We start from the raw sequence: 23,298 nt of genomic DNA, 5'->3' as shown, positions 1-23,298 counted from the left end.
AAAAGTGAAACTGAAGTCGCTCAGTCGTGTCCGACCCTTAGCGACCCCACGGACTGCAGCCTACCAGGCTCCTCCATCCATGGGATTTTCTAGGCAAGAGTACTGGAGTGGCTTGCCATTGCCTTCTCCGACTAATTCTAACACTACAGCCCTTTTCTGGAACAAAAACTCATCACTCCACAGCTACATAGAAAAATTAAATGGCATTGACAAAAGAGAAGAAATTAAAGGGCAGATTTCATCTGCACAGTCATCTTTGGTGAAAATCTTTGATAAAGGATTATGTTTTCATTGGAGGCTGAACATTATAATGCAATACACACAGCGGATATAGTCTTCTTACCTGAAACACCATATTGTAGTTTCCTAGAGAAGATACTTTGAGTTTATAATCTCCAAAGAGAAATGGTCTTTGTAAATTTTTGGCTGGCGTTTTCCTTGTGTCATGAGGATCAACTCCATTGCCGGGGCACCAAAGAGTAAAAATAGATTTCCCATTAGTAACAACTAAGTAGGAGTTGTTTGTCAGCCAGAAGGAAATTTCATTCTTTTCCTGCTTTAGCTCTTTTTCTGCCAGCAACTAAGCGATGTTCATCAGAGGGTGAGTCAGAGCCAATTTCATGTACTGGTAGAAAAGGTTGTTGTTCAGTCATTCATTTGTGTCTAACTCTTTGCGACCCCATGGACTGTAGCACAACAGGTTTCCCTGTCCTTCACTATCTTCTAGAGTTTGCTCAAACTCACGTCCATTCAGTTAGTGATGCCATCCAATCAACTCATCCTCTGTCATCCCCTTCTGCTCCTCCCTCCAATCTTTCCCAGGATCAGGGTTTTTTCCAAGGATTCAATACTTCACATCAGGTGGCCAAAGTATTGGAGCTTCAGCCTCAGCATCAGTCCCTCCAATGAATATTCAGAGTTGATTTCCTTCAGGATTGACTGGTTTGATCTCCTTGCAGTCCAAGGGACTCTCCAGCATCACAGTTCAAAAGCGTCACTTCTTCAGTGCTCAGCCTTCTTTATAACCCAACTCTCACATCCATACATGACTACTGGAAAAACCATAGCTTTGACCATACAGACCTTTGTCAGCAAAGTAATGTCTCTGCTTTTTAATGCACTATCTAGGTTTGTCATAGCTTTTCTTCTAAGAAGTAAGCATCTTTTAATATCACGGCTCTGTTACCATCCACAGTGATAGACAGAATAGGTGGTTATCCACAAAAGATGACTTCAGAGTTGTGAGGATAGGAGAGCTGATCCCAGGCAAGACTTGAGAGCAACAGCCTAGCAGGGACCCCATTCACTAAAAACAAAAGAGAAAACATTTAGCTTTGATGACTATATCCAGAATTAAAATTGTTCAGAAAATCTAGAAGTAAAGTTTCTTGATTGCAAACGTTCAAGTTTTAGGTCATTGTCACAGCAAAATTTTATTTTAATTTAAAAAGAGAAAAAGGACCACCTCACCGGATTCCTTCTCAAGACTCAGTGTCTGTACAGCACTAAATCTGCTCCAACAAAACTAAACACCCCCCACTCCCCACTACTGAATTTCTCTTCAGATGGATTCCAAAAATTCCACTATTAGCAATTGGCTCTCATTTGCCAAAATGTTCTCTTCTTTCTGGGCTCAGTTCAGTTTAGTTGCTCAGTTGTGTTTGACTCTTCTTCCTGAGTTCAGTTCAGTTCAGTTCAGTCGCTTAGTCATGTCCAAATTCTCTGTTGTCCCTTCTCCTCCTGCCCACAATCCCACCCAGGATCAGAGTCTTTTCCAGTGAGTCAACTCTTCCCACGAGGTGGCCAAAGTACTGGAGCTTCAGCTTTAGCATCAGTCCTTCCAATGAACACCCAGGACTGATCTCCTTTAGGATGGACTGGTTGGATCTCCTTGCAGTCCAAGGGACTCTCAAGAGTCTTCTCCAACACCACAGTTAAAAAGCATCCATTCTTCGGCGCTCAGCTTTCTTCATAATCCAATTCTCACATCCATGCATGACTACTAGAAAAACCATAGGTTTGACTAGACAGATCTTTGTCGGCAAAGCCATGTTGCTGCTTTTTAATATCCTGTCTAGGTTGTTCACAGATTTTCTTCCAAGGCGCAAGAGTATTTTAATTTCATAGTTGCAGTACCATCTGCAGTGATTTTGGAACCACCCAAAATAAATTCTGTCACTGTTTCCATTGTTTCCCCATCTATTTGCCATGAAGTGATGGGACCCAATGCCATGACCTTGGTTTTCTGAAGGTTGAGTTTTAAGCCAAATTTTTCACTCTCCTTTTTCACTTTCATCGAAAGGCAAGAGCCTAAAGATAGTTCTGCAATAAGGGTGGTGTCATCTGCATATCTAAGTTTATTGACATTTCTCCCAGCAATCTTGATTCCAGTTTATGCTTCATCCAGCCTGGCATTCACATGATGTACTCTGCATATAAGTTAAATACGCATGGAGAAGCAAATGGCAACCCACTCCAGTATTCTTGCCTAGAGAATCCTGTGGACAGAGGAGCCTGGTGGGCTGCTGTCCATAGGGTCGCACAGAGTCAGACATGACTGAAGTGACCTAGCAGTAGCAGCAGCAAGCAAGGTGACAAAATACAGCCTTGATGTACTACTTTCCTGATCTGGAAACAGTCTGTTGTTCCAAGTCCAGTTGTAATTGTTGCTTCTTGAGCTGCATACAGATTTCTCAGGGGGCAGATAAGGTGGTCTGGTATTCCCATCTCTTTAAGAATTTTCCAGTTTGTTGTGATCCACACAGTCAAAGGCTTTGGCATAGTCAATAAAGCAGAAGTAGATGTTTTTCTGGAACTCTCTTGCTTTTTTGATGATCTAACAGATGTTGGCAATATGATCTCTGGTTCCTCTGCCTTTTCTAAATTCAGCTTGAACATCTGGAAGTTCTCGGTTCATGTACAATTGAAGCATGGCTTGGAAAATTTTGAGCATTACTTTGCTAGCGTGTGAGATGAGTGCAATTGTTCAGTAGTTTGAACATTCTTTGGCATTGCCTTTCTTTGGGATTGGAATGAAAACTGACCTTTTCCAGTCCTGTGGCCACTGCTGAGTTTTCCAAATTTGCTGGTATATTGAGTGCAGCACTTTCACAGCATTGTCTTTTAAGGTTTGAAACAGTTCAACTGGAATTCCATGACTTCTACTAGCTTTGTTCATAGGCCCACTTGACTTTGAATTCTAGGATGTCTGGCTCTAGGAGAGTGATCACACCATCGTGGTTATCTGGGTCATGAAGATCTTTTTTGTATAGTTCTTCTGTGTATTCTGGGGGGAAAAGCCCAGTTTATCAGAAGTGTTTTTGTCGCTCCAGAAGGACCTTGGGTTCCAAAACATCATTTTGTGAAGGGAGAATACCCAACCTCAACCCATCTGTAGAGCTGACGGGAGAAAGTGGTGGGGACAGCTTTCACTGATCTAATATTTTGCCATAGGCCAGCCCCTAAGTTCTATAAAAATTTCCTAGCACACCGTAAAAACCATGAAATTTTCTGATTCTAAGAAGCCATCTCTCTGTTTTGAATCTTAATGACTGTACTAGAAGTCACAGACGCCATGCCCAGGAATAAAAAATGCACAGAGTCATACCCAGGAAAAACACTACATTTGCTTTTAGAGTGTAGACAAATTTCTGGATCTCAGGTTAAGATCAGATAAACTTCATATTTTATAAACAATGAAGGAAAGAGCCAGAGAGGAGTGCTTTGCTCCAAGTCACTCAGCAGCAAAGCAAAGATGAGAGCTGAAGTGTTGCACAGCACTAAAAGGAATACCCCCATCAGAGTCTCATCTGTCAAACATTTCAGCAAACACAAACAGCAGGGTTACTCTATTCAGGAAGAAATTTGTTTAGCTCAGCCAACCTTATTTTCTTTTTCAACAGATGAAGTAAACCAGATTCAGAAATCTAATACATTTTTACATATGGGGCATGAGACCCTGCTAACTGGAGTATTGGTATGTGGTAGTGATGAAAGTGGTATGTAAAATTAAAGGAACAATTTGAATTTAAACCAGAAACTTGCTGCTGATGTAAAAAACAATTTAGCCATTTTAGATGCATCATTAATATTTCCTCCTAGAGTTTTATGATGGGGTGGAGAAGGAAAGGGGGCTGCAGTGTGCATGTGTGTGTGTGTGTGTGTGTGTGTGTGTGTGTGTGTGTATCAGTGGTGTGATATGGTGCATGTGTGTGTGAGATGTGCTGTGGAGGGTGTGTGTGCGTTTTGGCTGCCATCTTCTGTGAAAAGCAAATGTTAAGTTGTACTTAATTGAGCTTCAAGAGGTTAAAGAGAGACAGCTGAGGAGCACTTGCACCTCAACCTAACAAGAGCCCCCAGAATCGTCAAGAAGGTTAGACTTGGGAGGTGGGAGTGGGGGAAGGGTCCATGTTGTGTCCAGCAATGGGAGTGTGAATCAAGAACTCTTCCCATGGTTGCATAAGTAAACAATTAATAGTAAAGAATACGTGGAAGTAAAAATATATATTTTAAAATAGATTTATTGTCCGTATATTAGCACCTGAAGAACAAATAAAGTAAGTCAGCAGATCCAACCAGTCCATCCTAAAGGAAATCAACCCTGAATTTTCACTGGAAGAACTGATGCTGAAGCTGAAACTCCAATACTTTGGCCACCTGATGCGAAGAGCTGACTCATTGGAAAAGACCTTGATACTGGCCAAGATTGAGGGCAGGGAGAAAAGAGGGCAACAGAGGATGAGATGGTTTGGATGGCATCTTTGATTAAACAGACATGAGTTTGAGCAAACTCCTGGAGATTGTGAGGGACAGGGAAGCCTGGCGTGCTGTAATCCATTGGGTCACAAAGAGTCAGACATGACTGAGCCACTGAACAGCAACAAAGTTTAAAAGAAAATGAAGCAAACAAAATAAAGAGAGAGAGAATTTTCCACAAGGCATTTTCTGACAACCTTGTGCCAGAAATGTGTATCAGGATTTCAGCGAACACTTCTTTTTTCTGGGTTCCATGTCTTTCAGTTGTTGAAACTCTGCAGTTAGATGGGACTAAGTGGGAAGGCCAGTGCTACACTTACCATCAAATGAACTTAGACAGGTTCCCTTCTAGATCTTAGTTTATTTTACTCTTCAAAATGGGGTTATATGCAATATCTACAAACATTTGGGATGAAGGCATAGGAGCTGATCCACGAACAGTGACAGGCACATAGCAAAATGCTTGAAAATGTGAGCCAAGCGTGTTCCTCAGGTTTTCACTATATCTGATCCAGAAGGAGTTCTGAATTCATGGGCAGGAGACTGGGGCCCTTAGATCCCTGACTTTACCTAGGAACAAGGAGTTGTACCATTGATGTGTAAAGGATTTAACCCTTTCAGATTCTCTGATGCCTTCTGGTCTCTTTGAAAGCTGGTTACAGGAGCCTTTCCACCTGGTTGCTCTGATTCCTGGTCCTTATAGCTGTTCCATTTCAATGCTTTCGCTGTCCCAAACTCCCCACCTCACTGACTCTACGGGTCGACCTCAGCCACCCTCCAGGACAGGACTTCCCAGCCTGTGCACCCACTTCATACACTGCAGACAGGGCCATGCTGCTGCTGCAGACAGGGCCATGAGAGCACCGCAAAAGGTGCTAAAAGGGCGTTAAAGCCCTTTTAGGATCTGCTTTAATCAACCTGGTACAGATACAATTTTAAAATGAAGTCATGTTAAATAGCAGTGGAACAGAAATTCAATTTTCTTACCCACAAAACAAGTGGTCCAGACATAGATCACTTGCAGAACAAATATGAGAGCACCATGGGAACAAGAACTGGGGCAGCGGATGCAGGAGACATGGGTTGATCCCTGGGTCCAGAAGATCCACTGGAGTAGGAAATGGAAACCCACTCCAGTATTCTTACCTGGAAAAATTCCTTGGACAGAGGAGCCCGGTGGGCTACAGTCCATCCGTGGAGTTGCAAAGAGTCAGACAGGACTGAGCACAGTCTCTCTACTCTGCCACATCACAGTACATAGTGCATATGAGCTCAGTCACTCAGTCATGTCCGACTCTTTATGAACCCATGCATGGACTGTAGCCCACCAGGCTCCTCTGTCCATGGAATTTTTCCAGGTGAGAATACAGGAATGGGTTGCTATTTCCTCTCCATAGCACATAATAGTTCCTCAACAATATCATGGATGTGATGAAGGAATAAATTGTGGGATTTTATAATTTTAAAATACCAAGGAGTTGCTTTCCAGCCTAATAACTTATAACAATGGTTCTTTTTTTAATCCAATAATCTTCATCTCAGAGGTTATCAGGTATTATCTTCCTGACCAGAATCCATGCTCTTGGCACTGTTTTCATTCTCAGCACTGCAGTTGATGACAAGTTGGGAAAAGAGACTGGGAAAGGATGCCTGTTTACTGTCTCTCCCATTGGTTGAAGTCCTGCTATTCTGGAGACCATAGTCTATTTTGAACCTCCTTTAGAATCTCTTGAGGAAATCCTCTGTTTAAAAGTAATAACTTTTAATTGATGATTTGTGCTTTTTTATTTTTATTTTTTGGCTGTTGACCTAGAAAAACTGAGGCACCAAGGACAAAGTACCATTCTAAATTTACTCTAATTCAGTTCCACGTGCCTAATTGTAAAATTATTTCAGTATTTGTAGGCAAAACTTAAAGAAGTCCGTTTAGCACTTCAATAATCAACTGCACAGGTTGAGCCCTGTGTTGAGAAGATCCACTGGAGTAGGAAATGGCAACCCACTCCAGTATTCTTACCTGGAAAAACTCCATGGACAGAGGAGCTTGGTAGGCTACAGTCTGTCCAACAGCACTGTAATTGTGTCACAGATCCAAAAAGCTCCTTGAACAGGTCCCAGAGAATTTCAGAAGCTCAGGGAAAGGGTCTCTGTCTCATCCCAACTCTCTCTCTTAAAAAGCAGAGATTATAAGGCTGGACAACCTTTTTTCATAAAGACCAGATGGTAAGTGTGCTACTTGGGGGGCTGTTTGATCTTTGTCACAGTTACTCAACTCTGCCATTGTGGTGTCATAGGCAATATGTAAATGAATGAGCAGACCTATGTTTCAATAAAACTTTATTTACAGAAACAGGCTCCTGGGCTGTATTTGGCTCCTGGACCATAGCTGGCAAACCCTTGATTGACTGATCACGGAGTGTTGTGATGAATGGTAAAAACCAGTACTTGGGGATTCACTAAGATTCTCATCCAGCTCCCTTTGTGTTTTATGGAATATTTTTTATTTCTCATTACGAAAATCAGACATGATCAAAAAACCCATAAAATTTAAAATTCATCCATAATGCCATCAAACATGCCACCACTTGTAATATTTTGAGATTTCTGTTTGGGATTTTGTTTTACAGAATCAGGATAACGCTGTATTTATTGCAAATTTACCTAGTTCTTGTATTTTTATACTAAGCTTTACATTTCTACTTTATAGATTGTGCTTTTTCAGGAGCCACGAGAAACTCCAGCAATGTCACCATTTCTCTCACAGTTAGAGTTAGAGGCTGTGGGACTTGAGATTTGGAGAAACTTATACAGAGAAGGGAGCAGAAAGGATACTGCCTAGTGACTGCCAATAGCACATTCCACCAAGGTCAGGGTGAACAGCCCCAGAGAGGAGTATGTCTGTGTGTGTGTGTGTGTGCACGTTGGGGAAACAACTTGTCACTAATATAGCTTCCTGAGGCCCCTGTTAAAAATCCTTATATTGTCAGGAAATTCTGTAGGTAGTATACAGTCCAAGTTTTGAGAAGAACTGTGGGTTCATGGGGTTCAGGACACACCACCCACAAATACAGCCCTTTGGCCACTGAATATTTTAAGCTAAATGAGTCTGAGAAAGCAGCAGCAGCAGAAAGGTCACTCTGACCTTCTCCTGCCCTTCTCCCCTGAAACAGGTCATAAAACCCTCATGTGAGAGGTGCCCTCCCTATACTCAGAGCAGAGGAACATCCTTATCCCCAAAGACAAAGAGATGCCAAGAAGAATGCAAATAGACAGGACTTGCTAAGTTTCCCCGGTTTGGTGTACACACTCTTTATCCTATTCCTTACCTATTCCTCCATGAGGGTCTACACTCATCAAATGCAGCACAAAAACACTCAGCTGTTCTTCAGATCCTTAGGAAGGCTCCCATGTCATGTAAAAATTCATACATCTCAATTTATAGGTTTTTCTCTTGTCAGTTTGTCTTTAATTTTCAGTCCAAGCCAGGGACTTGGAGAGAGTCAAGGAAAACCTTTTCCTGCCCGATAGGGCATGTGAGAGAGGGGATTCCTGTACTGAGGCAGCTTTGACCGTTCTATCACTTCAAGTCAGGAGCCTCTCTAGCTCAGATGACCCCAGTTTTTCCTGTCTCCAATCTTGGTCATTGATCTAACCATCAGTCTCCCTACCAGAGAATGTAAGGAGCTCTGATTTAAAGGGTTTAAGGAGGCAATATGTAAAACCTGATGCCAAAACACACACCACACACAGGTATCTGAATTTTTTTGTGGCTTTCACATCTCACCTACTGTCCTGATATGTTCGTGAAATAAAATCATCTCTGTTCTGTTGCTGGGGACTATGTAGGTGGCTCAAGTGGTAAAGAATCCACCTTCCAATGCAGGAGAGGCAGGAGATGGGGGTTCAGTCTCTGGGTAGGGAAGATTCCCTGGAGAAGGAAATAGCAACCCACTCCAGTATTCTTGCCTGGGAAACCCCATGGACAGAGGAGCCTGGCGGGTTACAGTCCCTGGGGTCTCAAACAGTCCTTTGCTGAAAAAGGGCAAACTTTTGTTTGCTTATTTTTGGCCATGCCACACAGCTTTCAGGATCTTAGTTCCCCACCAGGGATCAAACCCTGTGCTCCCTGCAGTGGAAGTGCAGAGTCTTAACTACTGGACCCCTAGGGAAGTCCCAGGGGTGAACTTCTTAAGCAAACCAGTACAGAATCAGAAGAAGATTTTTCACACTAGACACAAAGATAAAGAACTGAAATAAATGTAAAAAGGGTCTATTACTTTGTAGGGTAAAAGCTATAAGTTGGAGAGAGTTTTTCTTTCTGGCTCCTGTGAAAGCATATTTGCTCAGTACATTAGTAATACAAGGAAGGTGGATGATAGTATTTTTAATGTACAGAATTTAATTTAAGTACTTGGAAACCAGAAACTTGCAGTGGTGAAGATGGGAATACAAACTTTGCCATCTCTTGGTCCATGATCGAGAGGCTGGCCATCCCATAATATCCCTGGACCACATCACGCACCTTCTCTCTTCTGCTTGCCTGTCTGGGAAATAAGGATCAAGATAGTATCTACTTCTGGTTGCTAAAAGGATAAAATGAGATAACTGTTGTACATCGTGGCAACTATGAATGCAGAGTAAATGCTGCTATTGTTTATAATAGAATCAGTGAGGTAATTACATATTCTCCTTTCCTGTTCATTCTCACAGGCATCTTATTGACAACATCTTACTTGCTATACTCTGTTGCAGCATATGTATAAAGGTAATAAGACAATTATTGCTATAAATTGGACCATTAATTCACTCCAACTAGGCTTCCCTAAAATTAATACTAATTAGTGATGTTTACTGGTAATTTCAGTAGAAGTTAGAGTGCTGGTTGCTTTGCAATACCACTGGGAGGGTGAAAAATCATGCTTTATAAAAGAATAAATGAAGGAAGCCAATATAAAGTGAAGAGGAAATAATGACTTCAAGCATTGATTCAATCACGTTGTGCGCAACTTCTTAACAATAAAAATGTCATTTACACTGCATGCCAGGCAGAAGGAAGAGTCTCTGACCTGGTGTACCAAGTGCGGATAGGAAAGACAGAAATGTCAGTCTTTTTACTCTCAGTGGAGCATCATGCTCATTAAACAAAAATTAATTTAGAAAATTATATCTCAAATCTGTTTCCAAAGTGGTCAATACTTTGGGTCTACCCTAACAACATGAGACACGTCCATCATCTGTTTGTTTAAGCAAGAAAGCTCAATTTGGGAGGACCTGGGGAGTTGGTTGTTTATATACTGGCCACATAGTTTATTATTTTCAAAATCATTGATGTTCTATCCCTCCTTGCTGCTGCTAACTGCTGCTAAGTCACTTCAATCATATCCGACTCTGTGTGACCCCATAGACGGTAGCCCACCAAGCTCCCCATCCCTGGGATTCTCCAGGCAAGAACACTGGAGTGGGTTGCCATTTCCTTCTCCAGTGGATAAAAGTGAAAAGTGAAAGTGAAGTCGCTCAGTCGTGTCTGACCCTTAGCGACCCCATGGACTGCAGCCTACCAGGCTCCTCTGTCCATGGGAGTTCTATCCCTCCTTATAGTGAAACAATCCAAGACTCCACTTGTACAGAAATCAGGATTTTCCAAACGTGCCAACCACAGGGTCACCTATTTAAATACACATTCCCAGGCAACTCCAGGGGATCAGAATTTTGAATAAGTGACTCCAGTCATCAGATAAGCTTCAGCAATACTTCCCATACCCATTCTCAGCCCTGACCTGTACTGGAGTCTCCTAGAGAATATAAAAAGCAACTGAAGGTGCAGAGAACTGAGAGAGGAGCAGCGAAACCTATCCATTACCATATGTAAAATGATACCTAATGGGAAGTTGCTGTATAACACAGGGAGCTCAATCTGCTCCTCTGTGACAACCAAGATGGGTGGGGTGGTGGGGGGTGGGAGGGAGGTGCAAGAGAGAGGGGACATATGGCTGATTTATGCTGTTGTATGGCAAATATCAGCACAACATTGAGAAGCAATTATCCTCCAATTCAAAACAAATTTAAAAAAAGGAAAGCAACTGACACCCAGCCCCACCCCAGACAAAGTGCATCAGCTTCACTGGAGGTGGCCTGGTCATTTTTGTTTTTCAAAATCTACCCAGATCTGCATCAGAAAAAGAGCTTTGTTGAAGATCAACAAAGCTGTTCTATTATAGCAGCTCTCAACAGAACAGCTCAGCTGGTAAAGAATCCACCTGTAATGCAAGAGACCCCAGTTCAATTCTTGGGTGGGGAAGATCTGCTGGAGAAGGGATAGGCTACCCACTCCAGTATTCTTGGGCTTCCCTGGTAGCTTAGACAGTAAAGAATCTGCCTGCAATGCGGGGAGACCTGGGTTTGATCCCTGAGTTGGGAAGATCCCCTGGAGGAGGGCACGGCAACCCACTCCAGCGTTCGTGCCTGAAGAATCCCCGGGACAGAGGAGTCTGTGGGCTATAGTCCATGGGGTCTCAAAGAGTTGATGCAACTCAGCACAGCAACGGAACATATCGTTCTTCCCCAGGAAGGATGGATTTTTGCTCCTCTCTTTCCATTACTTCACCACCACCAAAAGCAACTCAGTCTGTCTTTTCAGAGGTCTTTTTCTTTATCCTCTTGGCCATTGGAAGCCAGGTGAAGAGGGACAGGGTGCGGTAAACCTATCCATTCAAAAATCATTTATTAAAGCATTTGAACAGTGTACACTGCTCTTACCCAATCAAGTGGCCCGGAAAACTTTAATTGGCAGTTTGTTTCATGTCCCATAATCGAAAACATGAAGGATCACTAGCATTCACATCCGTGAATTCATTTAGACAGTTTTCTTTAATTAACGATGAAGACACTACAGTTCTAAGTACCAGACAGAATCAGGGGGGAAAGAAAAACTGAAAAATAAGCATAACACTCTAAACTTGGAAAAAGTGAACCTAAATAAAAATATAGACCTGGTCTGGTACCCATTACATATATACGTCACACATATGTTATACACATATATACAGTAAATGTTTTGGTAGCAATACAGACCATGCATTGGTCCTTTTGAACACAGATGAAGTAGCACCAGAAGCAGCGCCACCATCTAAGATGATAAACCTAACTGCACACACATCAAATGAAAAAATATATATGTATTTAATTTGGCCCACCCTGTCGCCAAGAGGTGTAAGGAAAGAACTTTGTAAGAAAAATGGTTCTGGGAACTACATTCTTAAGCCAACAGCAAAATTCTAACAAGAAAAGAAAAAAGCACTAAAGATGTCCATACAGACAAATTTTTCTGTTTACTGAATTTGTCCTATCACATGGCATCTTGATTAACACAGAGGAAATTAACAAAAAAACAAAGAAGAGAGAGGTGAATAGCCAAAGTCTATAATACCAAGATCTCTTGGTGCACCCATCACAGATGCCATCAACAAACTAGGAAGACACCTCTCCAGCCATGCCTTATGTTTTTCTAATATTAGCTAATTCTAAGCTCTGGATTACTGATAAATTCATTAGAGGTAGGGTCAAACACTTCCAATATCATTCCACCTCCTCCCAGCATCTAATTTGATGTTCTGGTTACAAGAAGGGAAGAAATCTAATATGCCATCTGACCCATACTTTGCCTGTCCAGCCTTAGGAGACTGATTTATAGAGCTGTGGAGGGACCCTCATGATCCTCTCTGGCTTGGCTTTAGAAATGACCAATGGCACCAAGTGCTTAACCTGTTGATGGTCTACTGATTACAAGGCTCTATTTGCCCTCCATGACTAAGCTTACAGAATGAAAGTCTTTTCTCTTACTGTTGGCAAGGTCCTAATTTCCTCACATCCCGAGAAGCATATGCTTCTTCCTGACGAATTTCTCAGCAACCTATATAAATGCAGCGTTACCTCCAATGAACACATACAAGGTCCTAGAAACGCTAACTCTCCTGTCAAGTCATCGCAAAGGATCGAGTCTCTATCTGGCCTCCATCCATTCGCCTTCCCGTGCCTTCCAGAGGGTCTCATCTTTCCCCAGTCAGACGGTCTCAATCCGTGAAGTGTTTCTAGTTTCCGTGCCTCCCTGTATGACAGACCAACCCATACAGCTGTGCCAAAGCAGCTGGAACACTGTACATTATCTCACTTTTTGTGGCTCTGTCATCAGTGGATGATGACCTTCCTCCCCCCATTTTGAAGCCACCTGTAGGAAATAAAAATCAGTTTTCAACTACACGGCATATTGCATTCAAGATGCAGGACTGAACAAAACAGGGCTTCAGCATTGTCAAATACCGTTTCTTGCGTTTAGTAAAACTGTTTAACACTTTAAAGATCTCAGATTTAAAAGACAGCTAGGAGGCAAGCATCAGGGAAAGAAAAGTTTAAAATCTCTACTTTCGGCTAGATGATTTTTGGAAAATTCATTTTTTGCAGTCAACATCAGTTCGTCAAGAGAGTCCCTGACCTTTGAAAGTTAGCAAGAAATAGCCACAAATGTAACATCAGTACTGAATTGTCATTATTGACTCAGGTGGTTGATCATTAATGGATTCTCTTCACTTTTAGCTGGTTCTAGGACCTTTTTTGTCCCCCCAGGATAAAGATATCATCAAAGTCATGGAACATATTTGTTCTTTCCACAAAGGAGAATTTTAAAACTCGGCCTAAAGTCTCTAAGAAAGAACTGTGAAAGGTTGGTCTCATGAAGAAAAAGCCACTAACTTATAGGTTAACCAGAGGCCACTAGAAGTCTCATTAATGTAAGCCCTTGGCCGGCCTACAAATACTTTGAAACGGATAAAAGCCAAGTCTCCCAAATAAGAACTGAACACAAGGACTTAGCAGCTGAAGGTCAACCCCTCACGGAGACAGAGAATGAGTTTTTGCCTTAAATACCAACAACTTCCAGTTTTAAACAGGTGAAGTTTGAAACTACCAGCACACCCAGCTCAGGGACCACTAGAAACAGTAAATAGGAGTGTCTTACCTTTATACTACATGACTCAACAAAACAGATGAGAGGAAGAGAAACCAAGAGATGTTTTTCCCCCGTCCGGTTCATTTCTTGTTCGCACCCAAAATATGTTAATAATCCCACATGCAGAGGTATCTTGGTAATACATATTCAAAGTTTAGGTTCCTTGAGAAATAACCACCTTTACAGGAAAGTGGGTGGGGCTGACTTTGTTCACTGACTACTTATGTCCTCAAGGGAAGAGAACGGGACAGCTTGCTTCCTTCCTACACAAGCGAGAGTATGAGTCAGAATACTTGAAAAATAAGAGCTTGACTGAGAAAGTCTTTTTTATGAAAGGGTAAAAAAACAAAACACTTTCATATCAGATTTTAAAAATCGGTGGTGTTCTCTCCTAATAGGAAATGATGTCATTCAGCAAGTTCCTTGAAAACAATGGGTTCTTATGACTACAGACCTATTTATCTTAGAAATTGATGAGCATGCAAATGCTTAGAATCTGCAATGGTGAACATTGTACAAGAGTCTGTGAGGTACATGTCATCTGGCTGAATTAACAGTAACACGGGCCTCAGCAGGGGAAGGGGTCCACTGATCTCTACTCCCTTTTGAGTAGAGTGGCGGGTGGGGGTGGGGGTCCCTGACCCGTTGATGAGCAGCCACTGCAATGGCCCCCCAACCCTGGCCCCTTCCTGGCAACCCCTCCCCCAACCAGGGAGCTCAACGCATCAGTGAAAGAAAATCTTGCTCCTCTCAACAGGGCTGGGGATTCCTGATAGAGCGTTCACACAGACTCCAGGGGAGCCTGATACTAGACTTAATTCACTGAACTTTTAGGAAGTTTCCTGATCAAAAGATTCAAAACTCTAGGCAATTTCTTTTAGTACGTTCATTGCCATTTCTCTTTCACAAGGAAAAATTCCAAGATGTGTGTACTTTCCAAACAAGAAAAGGATTAACATTTTCACTGCTGGCTAGATGTTTCCCTAGCAGGTCATTATGCTTTGATGTGCTCTCTGCACCCTGGGTTTTATTAACTAATCACACACAGGCCAGTAGCCACCAGGGCGAATGGACCAAATTACGTTCAGTTAAATAATGTAATGCTGGACATTCTCAGAAAACATGAGATAAGAGTCTCAAGGAAAAGTGACATGTAGCCCTGGTCATTGTAAAAAACATGTTCTGGAATTTTAATTTCTGGTTAGAAATGAAAGACAAGTACTCACTTGTCTTACATCTTTCTTAAGACAATGCAGGAAGTGAAAGATCCTAACGTGTGCAACAGGAAAAAAAAAATTTGGTGGCAATGGAACAGGAAGCTTACAGAAGTGGGGGAAGGGGGAGAAGAAAAGATCAACAGTCTCTAGTTTATTATGAATAGAAAGAAATTTCCAGAATTTACAAACACCCACATTATTCATTCCAAGGAGAGCTTTTGATTCGAAGGGATCACCCATGTCTCCTCCTCTTTATAGTATATACAAAGGAAGACACTGATTGCCTTTTCTTGTAATTTTGCTTCCATTCAATTGCCAATTTTAAGCTGACACTTGAAAATACCCAGCAGAATATATCCTTCTTCAGTTTCATTAACATGGCCTATTGCCTTACAGAAAAAAAAAAAAAATACAAAATTAAGATCAATTCTCGTAAGGATCTCCGCTCGACATCAAGGCTATATTACAAGAGATAGTATCAGCAAATAGAACTATACAATTGAGAACCAAAATCTATGGCACTATGATTCTTATTATATTACTTTTCTGAATTACAATCTTAAAACAAGGATTGTACCCTATTCTACTCTTGTTAGCCTTGTTTTAAGCATTTGCTCCACTCTTTACAATAGAACACTGTATACCTCAGTTCCACATCCCCCCAAAAAAAGATGTGCTGTAAGAAAAGTTACATTTTAATTAAAAAAATTACACATATAAATCAAAAACCTATGTTAAATATTTAATACTCTCTCCACCCAACGCAACAGTTCCATAGGAAATAATTTACAATGATGCTCTGTCGTACGCGGTTTCAGCAGCAGATGAAATGTGTCTTGTAAATGCAATGAGCGTAAACTCATTCTCTCGTGGCACGGTGGCCCATCAGCTCATGTGGCCAGCTAAGTCCTTAAGGTTGAAGATGAAGTTTATGCAGACTCATTGTTCTGGTGTCACAGTGCTTTTTTTCTTGGCACGATATAGGACGTGCAGTTCAGTCAACAAACTCCTGAGGATTGTGTAAAGTAAACAAACTGAAATGGGTGCATCGTACCATCTACTGAGGAGGAAGATGTGAGGTCCTGGTTGTGAATCATGAAATATTTAGAGTCTGGGTACCCATGAGTTAAAGGAGGATTTGCTGAGGTCATTTAGGTCTTCATTCTGCAAAGAAAAAGGAAAGAATCCGTCATCATCAGCATCTCAAATCACACATTCAATCACTTCTTTAGGGTTTTTCTTTAATGGGATAAACTGAAGTCACGGGCACAAGCAGTACTGAGTACTTCCAAAAAATAAACAAACTGTATTTAACTTCTTTTTTTCTTTCAAAATGCAAGAGTCTAAAGCAATCACAAAGTCACAATAGTCAATATTAAGTCAGCAAACCAATCGATGTGCTTTGGAGGTTTCAGAGGTTTAGCAACACAAAAACACAGAACACTTTGATGTTCTTATGATCAAAATAAAAACGTCCACTGCAGCTTTCGTGTAAAACAACTACAAAATATGGTAAGCAGGTTACCGTCAGGCTATGCTTAATCTTCTTTTGATTAAAAGTCAACTGGAGATTTTAGAATTTGACGTTGCAGGGTTTTCCCATTATAAAATCTGAAATTGGTTTTTAAGTTGACACTGGTTGATAGGAAAATTCTAGATGCAAAAGAATGTCTAAGCAAAAGAGACCTAGTTAATCATTAAATTTAAAAAGGGGGTTCTAATTTAGGTCTAACAGATAAGTTATTCTGGCAGAAACACAACATTTCTTCTATGCAGTTTAAAAGTCAGATCACAATGAGTGTTACCCATTCCCCTCAGGAGGAGACCCCTTCTCAGCCTTATAAAGTCTCATTTGCTCTCAAGTCTTAACATTAGAAGTCCTTCTGAGGGCCTTATTTTTCACACATCCAAAAGGTATCTATAGAAACATCAATATTTATAGGATGTCCTGAGCAGGAGGTGGCACAGCAGAGCTAATCAATAAATACCTGTCAAATAAGTAAATGGTTGCATTCAGTACTATTGAGGCTACAATGGTGAATTCTGCTATAGGCTCTGCTTTCCCGAAATTCTAGCAAGGAAGGTAAGCTTCATTCACAAATAGAATGCAAAGTTGAAACAGGATGAATTCCACAAAAGGTGCAATAGGCAAAAAGCTGTTTATCAGTGGTCCCCAATCTTTTTGGCACCAGAGACCAGTTTCATGGAAAACAATTTTTTCCAGGCCTGTAGAGAAAGGATGCTTCTGAAGTGATTCTCATAAGGAGCATGCAACCTAGATCCCTTGCATGCACAGTTCACAGTAGGGTTCACACTCCTATGAGGATCTAATGCTGCCACTGATCTGATGGGAGGCAGAGCTCAGGTGGTAATGCCAGCAATGGGGAGCAGCTGTAAATACAGATTAAGCTTCCCTGTCTCGCTCATCCATCACTCACCGCCTGATATGTGTTCCAGTTCCTAATAGTCTACAGACCAGTAACAGTCCGTGGTCCAGGGGTTAGGGACTCCTGTCCTAGATGTACAGAGGAGGGAAGAACATTTCTAGCTGGGAGTGTAAAGGAAGCACCTCACTGACACACTTGGCTTGGTTTGGAAGCCATGGAAGAGTCTGGAGAGGTGGAAATGGTGTTTCAGTGCTGGCACACAGCAGGAACTCACTAAATACGAGCGGAAGGAATGAGAAAGACAAGGTACACTTCCCACGGAGGGCACAGAACAAAATAAGCCCCCGGGGGGACGCGCACACAGCCCTGGTTAGGCCAAGGGAGGAAGGTAGTTTTGTCAGAACACAGGGTATCTGCAAAGGGGAAAGAGGAGAAACGTCTACAAACGCAGGTTGTGTAGATGGTGAGGAACCGCGAATGACAGACCAAGACGTCTTTTAAAAAGTGAAGGGACCACAAGGACATGTTTTGTGATATGATCAGCACACAGCAGTAATGATCCATGTCCACGACAAGGACAGCAACAGACCTGAAAGTCCACACAAGGTAAATGTTGACCAATACAATTTTTTTTTCTCTGCCTCTCGCTCTCCTCTTTGCAGGAGAATATGGCTGGGACCCACCAGCATTGATCGTCTACAGAACCGCTTTCAGCTAAGCTGAAATTTACCAGATGAGAATTCACGTTTTACTAAGAAATTTCTGTTCATTTCACAGTATTCATTTCAGCCCTAAATGACAGATAAAGTCTATGTTTCTACTTACAAATAAAGACTTGACATGGAGACATCAAGGTAAAAACAAACAGGAGACAGGATTTACTTCATGTTGTTGCTGCAAGTGAAACAATAACCTAGCCTTTCCAAAACCCCAGAGATCTTACTTACTTTCAAGTTTCTTCTGAACCCATATTGCAATCTATCAAAATGTTCCTACCAGGATATCTACGTACAGCTTAACACAGTTTCATACATCCTAAAGATAGGTAAGAAGGCCATCTTTTATTAAAAGGCTTGAGACAAACATACGGCCAATTTAAAAAGTCAAGGGTATGCTTTTGATTTTACATCTGGCTCTTATCCAGAAGAGCTGAATGAACAGCTTAGCACAGGAACAAACTATAACCAGTTGTGTCATCACACGTGCCAACCTGCATGGATACACAAGGGCGGAAATTGGGGCCCCTTCGAGGAGAGGAAAAGAAAAGTATATGGTCCCTGGAGGCTGAAATCTATTGCTTTGGACCACACACACATAGCCTTGCACCCTTGAAACCATCCTGGTAATTTTCCACAAGTAGTATGTTCAAAGGGCAGGAAATCAAAGGTTATATCAATTCCATCATATACCATCCCCTCCAAAAAATTTCAGCATACTGCTTTTCAAAGCCTTTATCGTAAATCTTGATCAACACAGGCCTCAGTCACTAATGCTACCTACCAGTGCCAGCTGGTCTAGGAATAAGGTAAGTGAGAAAGTGGTAGGTAAGGCTGACATGCAGGGGACAGAAGCAGAAGCGATCAATAAGCAAGAGAGGAAAATTTAAAGGGACAGTCTGAAGTTTGCCCACTGTTTATGTCTGTGCAAGGGGGGGTATGTGTCTGTACATAAAGTTTAGCTACTGAGTAAACAAGACAGATTTTTCACAAAGATCCTCAGTGAGGACTCTTGCACACAGCCACCTCAGATCTGCATACTTATTCCAAGCATGCAGCATTGTTCAAAGCATTTTTGGAATGCCTTCTTCAAGTCCCCTTTCTTTCTTGCAACTGCCTTCTCAGCTTTGGGCATACCCTTTTGAATGGTCTCTATAGCAGCCAGTTTAGCCCTTGGAGGGCACATCTGATCTTTGGAGACAGTCAAAAAGCTTTGAGACCCAAATATGGTGAATAAAAGAGCTGATTAAGCTGGGTCATGGTTCCCAGTGAGAACCATTATCTGAAGCTAAAGAACTCCAAAACTAAAGTTCCAAAAACATCACTGGAGAGTTTTGTTGGAAAGGAACTGTTCTAACTTTGTAGACAGACCTTAGCAGATGCCTCATGGGACTTCAGTTTATCTGTTTATGTACCTACCACTAAATACTTGCAATCCGTAAGGGCTGAGCTTGAATAAAGCAACCCACTTGAAGAAGGGCACCCATGTAAATTTGTTCGCATGCATGGCATGACGTAGTGACTAAATGACAAGAATAGACATCTATGAATGTATATTCATACATTTTTGCATCTTGGAAATACACCCATCCATTCTAAGCTCCCACAGTCATTAAATGCAATAAACATCTGTTGAGTGACACAAATACAATGGCAAAGACTGTAGTACATACTGAAAAAGAAGACATGGGTAATGTGTGTTTAATGCACTTTATATATACAGTTTCAAGACTCCCAATCAACCACACAAGGCAAACATTGCTAGGATGTTTTACAAAAACTCATTTGTAGCACTCATAAACTGGAAACAAGAAAAAGCAAAACATATCCTTGGAGAAGAACTGTGCAAATATCAAATGGTGATGTTCCTGTGATATATTCTCTCAAGTTACATCACTGGGGAATAACTTTTGAACCCAGAAATACGATGCACCTGTCACAAGATTTAGTAGCAGGAAATTACATTTTGACAAAAATTTCATCACCACATCAGCATCTATGGTCGGCATGTGTCTTCTCACAGGATAAAATCCGCCTAATCCTGTTGCCAGTAATGAAAAATGTAATTTTTAAAGCATTATCAAATAAGTCAACACTTGACTATGCTACTTGAGACCTATGGATTACTGCATTATTGTATCCAGTAGGAATTTACATCTCCTGGACTCGACCCACTTAAACTCTGCTGGCTAGAGCTGAAAAACAAATAAAGCTTCTGCTTCCTTTCACACTGTCTCAACCTATTGATTAGTCTCCACTGGGTGAGCCGCTGAAACAGCATACGGTTATGATATAAGTACAAAAGAAGAATCTGCTCCTTTTCAGCAATGCATTTTTAGTCAAACCCACTGTCTAAAAGTTTTTATCTTATATTTAAACACCTTGAAACTTCCTGCCAACTTGTTAACTTCCTGGCAACATAGTTGAAATACCTGGTTAGAACATCACTTTCTACTTTACTAAGAAAACAGAAGTAAAAATATTGTAAGTTGCTTGGCTGTTGTCATGCACTAAAATGTAGCCAGAAAGAAACTCTTCCTCATCCAACCATGGCTGGAAAAAAAAAAGACTATAGCAATGACTTTTCTTCAATGGAGATCATTGTTTGAGATCTTACACTGTAGACTCAACTAGAAAAATTCATATAAATAAATTCCTCCGCTTGAAGAAATATGTCAAATAGCATATTTCTCTTTCGCTTAACATAAACAGCTATGACTGGACAAAAAAAAAAAACTTCAGCATAATAAAGAAAATTTATAAGAGACAGTAAATGTAAGGAAGGAATAAACATAATTCATTATAATCATTATAATTCCTGTCACCTAAGGAAAACTACTATTTAGCTATGGTTCTGGTTTCACTATTAAAATTTTTGAACTTTTAATATTCTATATCTAATGTCAAAGATGTTTAAGTAGTGAGGAAGATACTGCTTTAATAGATTTAATATTTAGATCTTTCCCATTCTGAAAAATTTGTGATAAAATAAAATGTTAACCAACTTTTTAAACCTTCTTGGTATTTTAACCCCTTTCCCATCCTCCCAATTCATTGTGTATGGGGAGAAGTATGATAATTTAAAAGCAGAAAAAACAAAAAACCCTCTGGCTTCTTGGGTTTGTTTTCCAAATGCCTCAGTCCTTAAGGACATAGCACAGGCAAAGTATTTAGAAAAATTGGTGGGGGCATAGGAGGACTCCTTTCAGAGGAGAAGATTACCTTTGATTGAGATTAGAAAAAGAAAGAAGGTGGAAGGGATGTGATAGCAGAGAGGCTGGTAGGGAGCTCTGTGCCTTGCAGGATGCTGAACACGGCACCAGTGACACCTCTCTATACCCTGTCTTCCCAGGTTTGTTCATTTCTTTTTCACACAGTTATATTCAACTGTGTACCACTAACCATGACCACAGTTAATTTTTCAGCCACCCCACTGATGCTAATGCAATTAATTCACAGTCACGCATGGATATGAGAGTTGGACCATAAAGAAGGCTGAGCACCGAAGAACTGATGCTTTTGAAGTGTGGTGCTGGAGAAGACTCTCGAGAGTCCCGTGGACTGCAAACAGAACAAACCAGTCAACTCTACAGGAAACCAACCCTGAATATTCATTGGAAGGACTGAAGCTGAAGCTCCAATACTTTGGCCACCTGATGCAAAAGAACCAACTCACTGGAAAAGACCCTGATGCTGGGAAAGGCTGAGGCCAGGAGGACAAGGGGGCGAGAGAGGATGAGACGGTTGGATGGCATCACCAACTCAATGGACATGAGTTAGAGCAAACGCCAGGAGATGGTAAAGGGCAGGGAAGCCTGGCATGCTTCCATGGGGTCACATGGGGTCACAAAGAGTGGGACACAACTGAACCACAACACATGGCCAATTTAAAGCTGACCAAGCCTTCTAGAACGCTTCTGTATAATAAAACACCTTAGAAAACACTGCAAAATTACTGTTTCTAAGTGTAGCTGAAACCTGAAAAACAGGCCCAGTAATTCTTTTTTAAATCATCAGTATCAAATACATTTATAGTCCTGGTAGTGTAATGTCATCTCAGAAGGATAAGCAAGAGCAAGGGTCTGTCTGATGGACTGTGTGAAAGCCCTCATGCAAGGAATTTCCTGGCTCAGAGTTTGGTTTGTACCATGTGCGCTTGCTGGTAGCATCTAAGGCAGAAGCAGAGTTACCAGCCCAGCTACCCAAGGAACAGAGAATTAAATCCAGACAGCTTCAAGTTTGGGCCAGGGGGACTGCCTCTCTGCTTTTCACAAGTATTACTGGAAGTGTGCGGGCAACCTGAGACTTTGGGGAAAGACAGATCTAAATAGTGAAAAAACATTCTCTTTTAAAGCCTTTATTTAGACCATAATCACCAAAAAGAAAAAAAAAGAATCAAGTGAGGATTGAACTCAAGAAGTCAAGTCGGAGGTAAGACCCAAGGTATTTGCTACTTTATGTTGAAAGGAGACAGCCATTTTAGCTAAAGAAAGGCAACCAACATCTTTCAAAATAGGCCAGAAGTGAGCTGGAAAGACTTGGTTTCATGGTCTTAAATGGCAAAGGGTAACTGACCGGCCAAGCCAGTGCTTTAATGGAGCTGCTTAAATAGCAGTTTTGCCCAGTGCGAGTCACATGGGGGAGGGCTGGTGAAAATAACACGGTTGCTGGCCAGCCCTTCCATGGCACAGAGTTGCCAAGGAAAGAAATTCAGGGAGAGCTGCCAACATGTGAGAGGCCATCTCGCTCCAGCTTCCCTTTTGTCCCAGGGAAAGACCTTCTGGCAGGGCTGGTGAATTCAGGAGACCACCAATGAAGACAGGCACACATATTATGCACAGGAGAGGGAGGGACGGAGGCACTGCCCATCACGCCTGTGGGCTCCCGCTGTGGTCCCGCCAGGTGATGCTGTCAGCAGCGTAGATTTCTCCTTCCCCAGCAACAAAGGGGCAGAAGACGGAAGGGGCTGGAAACTTCTCAAGAAGACTAGGGATTTATGGAGAAGACGATTTAAACAACGACAACATACGGTCCTCAGCCATAAAAAGTATTCCATCAATGATCTACTAAAGAAATCTGAATAAATATTCAGAAATCTTTGAAGCCAAAGACTAATCACTTCAGTTACTACCCATGTTTTTCTTAAAGATGGAGCATGCTGATAAAGCCAAAGGTAATTAAAACATAAAGCAAAGGGGGTGTCGACACCCTAATAGTCTCCC

At 41.5% G+C, this 23,298-nt stretch overlaps 1 protein-coding gene across 1 annotated transcript in view; it reads right to left on the bottom strand.

Moving 5' to 3' along the window:
- Positions 1 to 11,603: 11,603 nt before the first annotated feature.
- Positions 11,604 to 23,298, bottom strand: part of IRS1 (insulin receptor substrate 1) — a 72,973-nt gene continuing 61,278 nt past the window's right edge. The window contains exon 2 of the mRNA XM_055396904.2: positions 11,604 to 16,137. The gene's annotated coding sequence lies outside the window, so the exon portion shown is untranslated. The remainder of the gene's footprint in view (positions 16,138 to 23,298) is intronic.

Source organism: Moschus berezovskii, chromosome 2, assembly GCF_049115385.1.
Source record: "Moschus berezovskii isolate FMDL1 chromosome 2, NW_MosBer_1.0, whole genome shotgun sequence".
NCBI classification, from domain to species: domain Eukaryota; kingdom Metazoa; phylum Chordata; class Mammalia; order Artiodactyla; family Moschidae; genus Moschus; species Moschus berezovskii.
The sequence above is the reverse complement of the archived record's forward strand: the minus strand, read 5'-3'. Positions and strand labels throughout refer to the sequence as shown.